This window comes from Vicia villosa, linkage group LG3 (genome assembly GCF_029867415.1).
Source record: "Vicia villosa cultivar HV-30 ecotype Madison, WI linkage group LG3, Vvil1.0, whole genome shotgun sequence".
In the NCBI taxonomy this organism is placed as follows: Eukaryota; Viridiplantae; Streptophyta; class Magnoliopsida; order Fabales; family Fabaceae; genus Vicia; species Vicia villosa.
This window is the reverse complement of record NC_081182.1, coordinates 217,972,675-217,983,130: the sequence shown is the minus strand read 5'-3', so window position 1 is coordinate 217,983,130 and position 10,456 is coordinate 217,972,675. Positions and strand designations below refer to the sequence as shown.

Here is a 10,456-nt window from a genome sequence, read left to right as displayed (position 1 = left end):
CGCTTTTCAATATTTTGATCAGTAACTTCATGTTCTCGTTAATATTCATTATTTTGATCACTAACTCTGTGTTTTAGTTAATATTCATTATTTTGGTCAATAACTTCGTGTTCCCGATAATATTCCAAATTTGTTCCCGTTAATATTCAAAAAAAAATTAACAGTAACTTAATGTTTCTATTAATATTCAAAAAACTTATCACTAACTTCGTGTTCTCGTTAATATTCAATATTTTGTCAATAACTCCGTGTTTTCGTTAATATATATTATTTTGATCAGTAACTTCGTGTTCCCGTTAATATTAAAAATTTGGATCAGTAACTTAATGCTTCCGATAATATTCAAAATTTTGATCAGTAACTTCGTGCTCCCGTTAATATTCAATATTAATCAATAACTCTGTGCTCCCGTTAATATTCAATATTTTGAATATTAACGGAATACGCGTGCATTCGCACGTGTACCAGTTCTGACACGCTTATTTTGTTCAGTATTGTATTTTTTACAGAAAAACAAAATTTATGTAATTATTATTATAATACATTTTGTTTAGTAAATATACATAATAAAATTAATATTGAAATTGATGTATTGATTAAATATTATATTATAATCATGTTTGTAAATGTTAGACTATTATACTTTGTTTAATATTATAATTATATTTTTAAAGAGAAATATTATAACTATATATGTTGTTGTTATATTATTTTATTAATAATATTTTATTATTAGTATTATTTAATTGTCGAATATAAAATGTCCCAGCTATTTTCTCTTTCGACATTAATTTAGCAGATAATTTACATATATTAATTGGTATGTGTCAGCAAACTAATTGACATTTTGTGTAGAATATGATAAGATTATTTTTATAATAGACTATTGTATACCATTTTAAAAGTAACTTCATGTACAATCTCTCAATAATATACTAATAAAAGAGCGATGGCTTTATATATATATATATATATATATATATATATATATATATATATATATATATATATATATATATATATATATATATATATATATATATATATATATATATATATATATATATATATATATATATATATATATATATTTACTATGAGAAAAAAGTTTAACATTTTATTTGGTTTCAAATGTTAACTTTGAAGTTTATTTTATTTCTTTAACTTAAAGAATTTTATATTAATCATTTAATTCAACAGGATATATTTTAAAAAATTGAGTGATCAATATAAATATTTTTTAAATTAACAGATTAAAATGAACCCAAGTATTATATTTTCTTAAAAGAATAACTTTAGTTATCACTGCATATGTAATTTCATTTTGATCCACTGCTTGATATAGTGAAATGAATGATGATAAAACAAACAAACAACCACAACATAAAAGTAACAGCACTACAATCAACAAAACAGTTATGACCCAGTAGATTCATTTCCTGTTCCTCTTCTTCAACTGGCTTGCATAATAAAAATTAGTAGTTCCGCCATGAATGTAATGACCAGCATTTACCACATTATTTTCAACTTTGAGACTCCTTGATATCATCTTCTCCACAACCTCATTGCTAGGAACATCGCCTATAAAAGTATAGTACCTTCTCTTCAAATCTTCCTTATGATCCAACAAAATCTTGTCCCTTAAGGACTGAAAATCATTCATCATGTCCCTAAGCTTGACCTTTAAACCACTTGTGACAGACACTCTTGTTCTATCAACAGGGCTCCCTTCTCTGTAGCATTCCGACATGCTTTGATTCGCGATGTTTGATTTCTGAAGAGCCTCTAACCTCGCCTTGATCACATTCGCCTTGCGAAGCACGACAACCATATCGGAATCCATTCGGTCTCTTAGCCCGCGTAAAACTCTCGCACTGTGAGTCAATTTTGTCTCTTCATTCAGTTGTTGTAGATCTGACAAGAGATGGGTGATCTCCTCTATTTCTACCTTGATTGCTTCAACTTCTTGGAAGAATTGAGAGAGGTTACGGTCTTGTGTTAGGTTGAGGTTCCCTAGTTCAATGTCAGGATCTTGTTGAAATTCCTTTTGTGCCTGTTTCTTCAACTCTACATAACTTAGGAAACTTTTTGTCATCTAGTCATTCATCTTTGCAACATTTATCAAAACACTACCTTCATAACAAAAAAAAACCAAACCCACAGTCATTACAATGGTAAAACAAAACAAAATAAAAATGTTGAATTCCGCTAAAACGATTGGTGTCTCAAGATTTCTCACATACAGTAGATTCTGCAAGATAAAATAATGTCATTAGGGCATTAAAGTTCACATATAAGTGTTGCTAAAAATGTCAAATGTATGAAAATATTGAATGTCAGTAGCAAAAAGTAACTCACCTTAATTCTATAGGACCGAGGTCGAAGTTCCTTCCATATCCCAACCATCTTTTGTTCCTCCCGATTCAATCTCATTGGCAACAAATACGGATGCAATAGCCCTGGTGTATTACAATAAATAAGAATAGTCTTGAGGCCGGGAGGTGTCTCAGAACAGTGATTGTTGTAAAGAGCTCCAATTTACACGCACAGTTAAATGTAGTAAGAAATAGGACTAAAACAACAACAACAAAAATCAGTAGTTAATGAACATGTTTAAGAATGAAACGTAATATAGAGTGCCAAGCAGACTAAATCACTGACCTCGCATGCACTAAACCTGACTCACAGTAGCACTACGAATTCAATCTACCTCGACTTCACCGCATCACTACTCACAAACCTTACCACCGCAGAACACACACATACAACAATACAAAAGCACAAGAAATAATCCACTGAACCCGCAAAAATGAACATAGAAGAATACTTCTCACAAAGGCATAAGCAATATTATGTTAGTAAATCCAATAGTAAAATGTGTTCGACAACACAGTTTATGTTAGTTTATATCTCCAACAGTCAATTGTAGCAATCTAATTTGCGAGCAATCGATCAACGCTTGTATCCGAGTTGAGATATATATAAACCTGCTCATTATTTCTATCGGTGTATAACTTTAATGCCAAGCAGTGGCTCTTAGATGGGATTCCTGAATCCTAACTCAGTGGCTTGAAATTCAAATTCCCAATCATTCAGTCTAACAATGTTAACAAAATGCAAGCATAGCATCATGATCCTATATAGATATGAAGTTCATAAACAACATATAATTCAAAAATCATAGGAAGATTACAGATCCTGGCAATGTTAGATCATCACTTTCGTTTTACAATTGCATTATCTCACCTGCAAGTGCTGCCTTTATCTCAGAATTGATGCAAATTGATTTTGACCTGACCATTTCACAACCTCTACATGATGAATCGCGGAAAAAATTATAAACACGAACAAAGAAACAACACACTACCTTTCCGAAAATTGGATACTCGGGTTTGAATCTTGTAAGGGCAATCACCAATCATATAATATATTTCAATAAAAGTGGCCAAAGACTTATAACACGGATCATCTCTAATTGTTCTGATCATATTAAAAGTAACATTATTTGTAGATGTTGTTGATTGGCTGTAATTTTTGGTAAAACTCATTGTGTTTCTATCTTGTCAAATCTGGTGTCATGACATGCTTTCTACTGTTGCGAAGTTTTTCTTATGCAGGCCTTTACCTGATGTCAAGGCAGATGTCATGACATTCACAGCTGTTATGTTCTTTTCTGTTACTTTTTATGGTTATGTAATCTGATAAGATCCTATGCGCTCTATTTGGAAATGTTGGATTCTGATATGATTCAAGGACGTCTTTGATGGTTATGATTTTTAGTTCCTTGTTTTATGGAAATTAGTTTTATTAGGTTAAAACTAATTTGGATCCAAGGCCCAGCTGCTGCGTTTTATGAAGACTATATATTTTACGAAGAAGCTGCAGACTAGGATTAGGGTTTTTGTATTGAGAAGCTTTGAGATTTCTTTGTTTTTAAGTTTTGCGTTCTAGCTTTCTTGTAAGCCAAACAATCATCATGATGATTGTCTTGGTCTAGGTGTTTTGGTTTGAGTTGTAAGAAGTACTCGAAGCTTTTAAGCAAGAGTACTATTGTACTTGATCAAAGCTTTTAAGCAAGATCAAGTTGTGTCTTTGAAGTGTGTCTTCTTCTGTTATTAGTAGAGCGTTTGTCATCACTGCTGTGATTGAGGGGGAGTGATTAGGATCTCTGATCTAAGAAGTTTTAGATTGAAGTTGCATTGGGTAGATATTAAGTGAAAGGAGTAATCTTGATTTGTATTACCTTGAATTAATATTACTTATAGTGGACTTCCTCCCTGGCTTGGTAGCCCCCAGATGTAGGTGTGATTGCACCGAACTGGGTTAACAACTTTCTTGTGTTGATATTCAGTTTACTTTCTGTTCATTTGTTTAAAAGTATTCAGATAGTAATGTCGTGACATCCTGTACGACATCGCGTGTCTGAGTCCAGAATTTCAATTGGCATCAGAGCAGGCACCCTGCCTGTTTTTTTTACTGGGTGAGATCTAGGGACAGTATTTTCTGGTACTATGGACAAAGAAGGTGGTGGATTTGTGATTAGACCACCCATTCTGGATGGTTCCAATTATGATTATTGGAAACCTCGCATGGTGGCTTTTCTGAAATCCGTGGATAGTAAAGCATGGAGAGCTGTGAACAAAGGATGGGAACATCCTGTCATTACTGATAAAGATGGCAAGAAAACTCTTAAACCAGAGGAAGAATGGGACAAAGATGAGGAGGCATTGGCGCTTGGCAACTCTAAAGCTTTAAATGCTTTATTCAATGGAATTGACAGGAATATATTCAGACTAGTACACCAGTGTGAACTAGCCAAAGATGTCTGGGATACCCTCAAGACTACTCATGAGGGCACCTCCAAAGTGAAGATGTCAAGACTTCAACTGCTAACTACGAAGTTTGAAAATCTAAGGATGAGAGATGATGAAAGTATTCAGGATTTTCATATGAATATTCTTGATATTGCTAATACCTCAGGAGCTTTGGGAGAGAAAATGTCTGATGAAAAGCTGGTAAGAAAAATCCTTAGATCCCTACCTAAGAGATTTGATATGAAAGTTACAGCTATAGAAGAGGCACAGGACATCAGCAAAATGAAGGTAGAAGAGTTAATTGGATCTCTTCAAACCTTTGAGATGGGGATCAGTGAAAATTCTGAAAAGAAAAACAAAAGCATAGCTTTTGTGTCCAACTCTCAAGAAGAAGCAGAGGAAAATAGAGAAGAGAATTTATCTGAATCTATAGCTATGCTTGGTAAACAATTCAACAAAATAATGAGAAGAATGGATCAGAAGCCAAGACCTAATGCCAAGAACATCTCATCAGACACCAGCAGATCTTATGACTCTGGCAGAAGAGCAAAACCAGAAGAAAAGTACAATCACAGCAAAGGGATTCAATGTCATGGATGTGAAGGGTATGGACATATTAGAGCTGAATGTCCTACTTATCTCAAGAAACAAAAGAAAGGATTGTCAGTCTCCTGGTCTGATGAAGAGTCTGAGAGTGATTTTGAAGAAGAATCAGCCAAACATGTCACAGCCCTTACTGGGGTTTGTAATTCTGATGAAGACTCTAGTGAAGATGAGCTAACCTTTGAAGAACTGGCAGCTTCCTACAGAAAGCTGTGTATCAGAAGTGCTGAAGTTTGTCAACAAGGTGAAAAGCAGAAGAAATACATAGTTCAGTTGGAGGCTGATAACAAAGGACTTAGTAAAACTATATCTGAACTAAATAGTGAAATTATCATGTTACAATCCAAGCTTGATCAGATATCAAAATCTGTAAAAATGTTGAACAGTGGCTCGGATATGTTGGAGGAGATTTTGCAGATTGGAAAAAGTTCAGGAGATATGTCTGGTATAGGATTTGTTGGTGCAAAGAAACATTCCCAAGATAATAGCAGAGCTAAACCTGAAGCTGAGATGTTGAAACCAATGTCAAAACATGTGACTCAACATCAAGACAAAAGTGGAATGAAGAAAAAGTTTCAAAGATGGAGATGTCACTACTGTGGAAGATTTGGACACGTTAAGCCCTTTTGCTTCAGATTATATGGATACATAGATCAAGCTCCTTACTACAAACCTAAGCAGATCATGCCCATCCAGAAGCAACAATGGAAACCTAAAAATATGGCTTTAATAGCCCATACATCTCTTAGAGTTTCAGCCAAAGAAGATTGGTATTTTGACAGTGGATGTTCCAGACACATGACTGGAATCAAGAATCTGCTTGTTGATATCAAGAATCACTCTACTAGCTATGTAACCTTTGGTGATGGAGCTAAAGGAGAAATCAAAGGAGTTGGAAAACTAGACTGTTCAGGAGTGCCAAATTTAGAAGGTGTTTTGTTGGTCAAAGACCTGACTGCTAACCTCATAAGCATCAGCCAACTCTGTGACCAAGGATACCAAGTCAACTTCACTAAAGTTGAGTGTGTGGTTACTAATGAAGAAAAGGAAGTAGTAATGAGGGGAGTCAGATCTAAAGATAACTGCTACTTGTGGGTGTCCCATGAATCCAGCTACTCAACTGTATGTTCTAAAGAAGAAGAAGCTAAGTTGTGGCACCAAAAACTTGGCCACCTTCATCTAAGAGGTATGAAAAGGATTATTTCTCTGGAAGCTGTGAGAGGAATTCCTAATCTACAAATTGATGAAGGGAGAATATGTGGTGAATGTCAGGTAGGAAAACAAACCAGGATGTCACATCCAAAGGTTAAACATCTGATCACTTCCAGAGTTCTTGAACTGCTCCATATGGACTTGATGGGACCAATGCAAATGGAAAGTCTTGGAGGAAAGAAATATGCTTATGTGGTTGTGGATGACTACTCCAGATACACTTGGGTAAACTTCATCAGAGAAAAGTCAGATGTGTTTGATGTTTTCAAGGACCTGTGTCAAAGAATTCAAAGAGAAAAAGAAAATGGTGTTGTGAGAATTAGAAGTGATCATGGAAATGAATTTGAGAATCAAAAGTTTGCTGAGTTCTGCTCCTCTGAAGGAATACATCATGAATTTTCATCACCTATTACTCCACAGCAAAATAGGGTTGTTGAAAGAAAAAATAGAACCATTCAAGAATCAGCCAGAGCTATGATCCATGCTAAGAATCTTCCTATCTACTTCTGGGCTGAAGCCATGAATACTGCTTGTTATGTCCATAATAGAGTTACCTTAAGAAAAGGAACCTCTACCACACTATATGAGATCTGGAAGGGAAGAAAACCCACTGTCAAATACTTCCATGTGTTTGGTAGTAAGTGTTACATTCTTGCTGATAGAGATCACAGAAGGAAGATGGATTCCAAGAGTGATGAAGGGATCTTTCTGGGCTACTCTACAAACAGTAGAGCCTATAGAGTGTTCAACTCAAGAACCAGAGTAATAATGGAGTCCATAAATGTTGTGGTTGATGATGTCCACAATCAAGCAGATGTCACAAAAGATGTCGAAACATTCTGGGATATCACAGCTGAAGGATTTACAAGAGAAGATGATTGCAGTCCTACTATCACAGAGTCTGAGACTGAACCTCCTAACAAGAGTCCATCTATAAGAGTTCAAAAAGATCATCCTAGTGAACTTATTATAGGAGATCTCAACAGTGGAGTTACTACAAGGTCAAGAGAACTAGCTTCAAACTCTTGTTTTGTGTCAAAAATCGAACCTAAGAATGTTAAGGAAGCATTAACAGATGAGTTCTGGATTAATGCCATGCAGGAAGAATTAGGTCAGTTTGAAAGGAATGAAGTATGGGAGCTGGTACCAAGACCTAAAGGTACTAATGTCATTGGAACAAAATGGGTTTACAAGAACAAGTCAGATGAACTGGGAACTGTTATCCGAAACAAAGCAAGGCTAGTTGCTCAAGGATACACTCAAGTTGAAGGAATTGACTTTGATGAAACCTTTGCTCCTGTTGCTAGACTTGAGTCAATTAGATTACTGCTAGGAGTTGCTTGTATTCTAAAATTCAAATTATACCAGATGGATGTGAAGAGTGCTTTTTTGAATGGATACTTGAATGAGGAAGTTTATGTGGAGCAACCTAAAGGTTTTGCTGATCCAAACCATCCTGACTATGTGTACAAACTAAGAAAAGCTCTTTATGGCCTGAAACAAGCCCCTAGAGCTTGGTATGAGAGACTAACTGAGTTTCTTACTAGTAATGGGTACAGGAAAGGAGGGATAGATAAAACTCTTTTTGTTAAAGATGAAGGAGGGAAGATCCTGATTGCTCAAATCTATGTGGATGATATTGTGTTTGGTGGGATGTCAGACAAGATGACTAGACATTTTGTTGATCAGATGCAATCAGAATTTGAAATGAGCCAAGTTGGAGAATTAACTTATTTTCTTGGGCTGCAAGTTAAATAGATGGAAGACTCAATCTTTCTCTCTCAGAGTAAGTATGCTAAAAACATTGTTAAAAAGTTTGGAATGGAAAATGCTACTCACAAAAGAACACCAGCTCCTACTCACTTAAAATTGTCCAAAGATGAAAAGGGAACCAGTGTTGATCAAAGTTTATACAGAAGCATGATAGGAAGCCTGCTGTATCTCACAGCCAGTAGACCTGATATTGCTTTTGCTGTTGGGGTGTGTGCTAGGTATCAAGCAAATCCCAAGATCAGTCATATCAACCAAGTCAAGAGGATCCTGAAATATGTGAATGGTACTTGTGAGTATGGAATGCTCTACTCTCATGGGTGTGAACCTATTCTCACTGGATATTGTGATGCAGATTGGGCTGGAAGTGCTGATGACAGAAAAAGTACTTCAAGAGGATGTTTCTTCTTGGGGAATAATCTTATTTCATGGTTCAGCAAGAAACAAAATTGTGTGTCTTTATCCACTGCAGAGGCAGAATACATTGCAGCAGGAAGTAGTTGCTCTCAGCTTGTTTGGATGAAACAAATGTTAACAGAATACAATGTCACACAAGATGTCATGACATTATATTGTGACAACTTAAGTGCCATTAACATTTCAAAGAATCCCATTCAGCACAGCAGGACCAAGCACATTGATATTAGACACCACTACATTAGAGATCTTGTTGAGGATAAAATAATTGCCTTGGAACATGTTGCTACAAATCTTCAACTGGCTGACATTTTCACAAAAGCCTTGGATGCAAATCAATTTGAAAATCTAAGAAGTAAACTAGGCATTTTTCTTTGTGAAGGATTATAGCAATTAATTGGGTGTGGGGCCAACATTATTTCTCTCTCCAAATATTTGCTATCATTACACATTAAAGTGTATTTTCCCCCCCTTTTACAATTTGCCCAAACGGTTTCCATTCCCCCAAAACCTATCCTCAACACTCACGCTACCTCTCTGTGTCTCTGCATTCACAAACCTTTACCCAGCATTCCATTTTCTCTCATCATGTCTCAGAGTTCTCCCTCAAAGAAATCGTCTCCTTCCTCTGAAACAGCATCAGGATCTAGGGCACCCAATGTGGTGAGTGATCAAGATGTTGTGTTGAATGTTGTGCTATTGAACATTGAACTCTGTTCCTGCTACCGATCCTGTTCGTAATCCACCAAGAAATATGCATGCAAGAAAATCAACTGGTGGATCTGTTCCAGAAACTTTTTCTGTTCAAGGTAGAGAGGGCTCTGCTTATGTTCACAATGCGATCGCAGGTATTGTTACAAGAATCTTGAATGAAGGGCACCAGGTTGATGGAATATCTGTTCCTCTAGCCCAAATTCCTGCCTCTGAGAACAGCAAAGATGATCAAGATGGTCAAGATGATGCTAGCAAAGATCAGGGTGATGTTGAGACATCTGTTGACAACAATGATGAGAAGACCCCTGGTGCCAAAGATGTTGAGACATCTGAAGCTATCAATGTTGAAACATCTGGTACTAAAGATGCTGAGATTCTTGAACCTGAGAAAGCTGAAGAGGTTCCTGTTGCTCCTTCTAAAGAAACCCTTAATGAAGGCCCTACTGTGCATGATGTGGTGAATCTGGATGATCTGGATGATTCTATTGACATTGCTGATGATGAGCTCATCTCTAGCATCTCTCATAGAGTCAAGACTCATAAGGGCAAACAAGTTTGTGATCAAGATTTTTCCAAACCTCAAGTTACTCCTCAAGTTACTCCTCAAAAGAAGGTCACTATAAAGAAGATCAAGAAGGTCCCTGCTGAACGTTCAACCACTGGGAGCAAGACTGCAGTGAAGAAGAGGAAGGAAAGAAGTGTTTCTGCTCCTGAAGATGATGTCTTAAGTGATGTCCCTGACATCCCATCAAAGAAGAAGATTGCTGTCACAAAATCCTCCACAAAGGTTCGTGATGTTCCTCTGGACAACATTTACTTGCACTATGCTTCAAATGCCATCCAGTGGAAGTTTGTTTATCAAAGAAGGCTGGCTCTTGAAAGAGAATTAGCAAATGATGCTCTGGAATGTCAAGAGGTCATGAAGC

The 10,456-nt window shown here is 36.1% G+C and overlaps 1 pseudogene; it reads right to left on the bottom strand.

The window, feature by feature from the left end:
* Nucleotides 1-1,432: 1,432 nt before the first annotated feature.
* LOC131657418 (syntaxin-112-like) lies at nt 1,433-2,107 on the bottom strand (annotated as a pseudogene).
* Between the last annotated feature and the right edge of the window lie 8,349 nt (nt 2,108-10,456).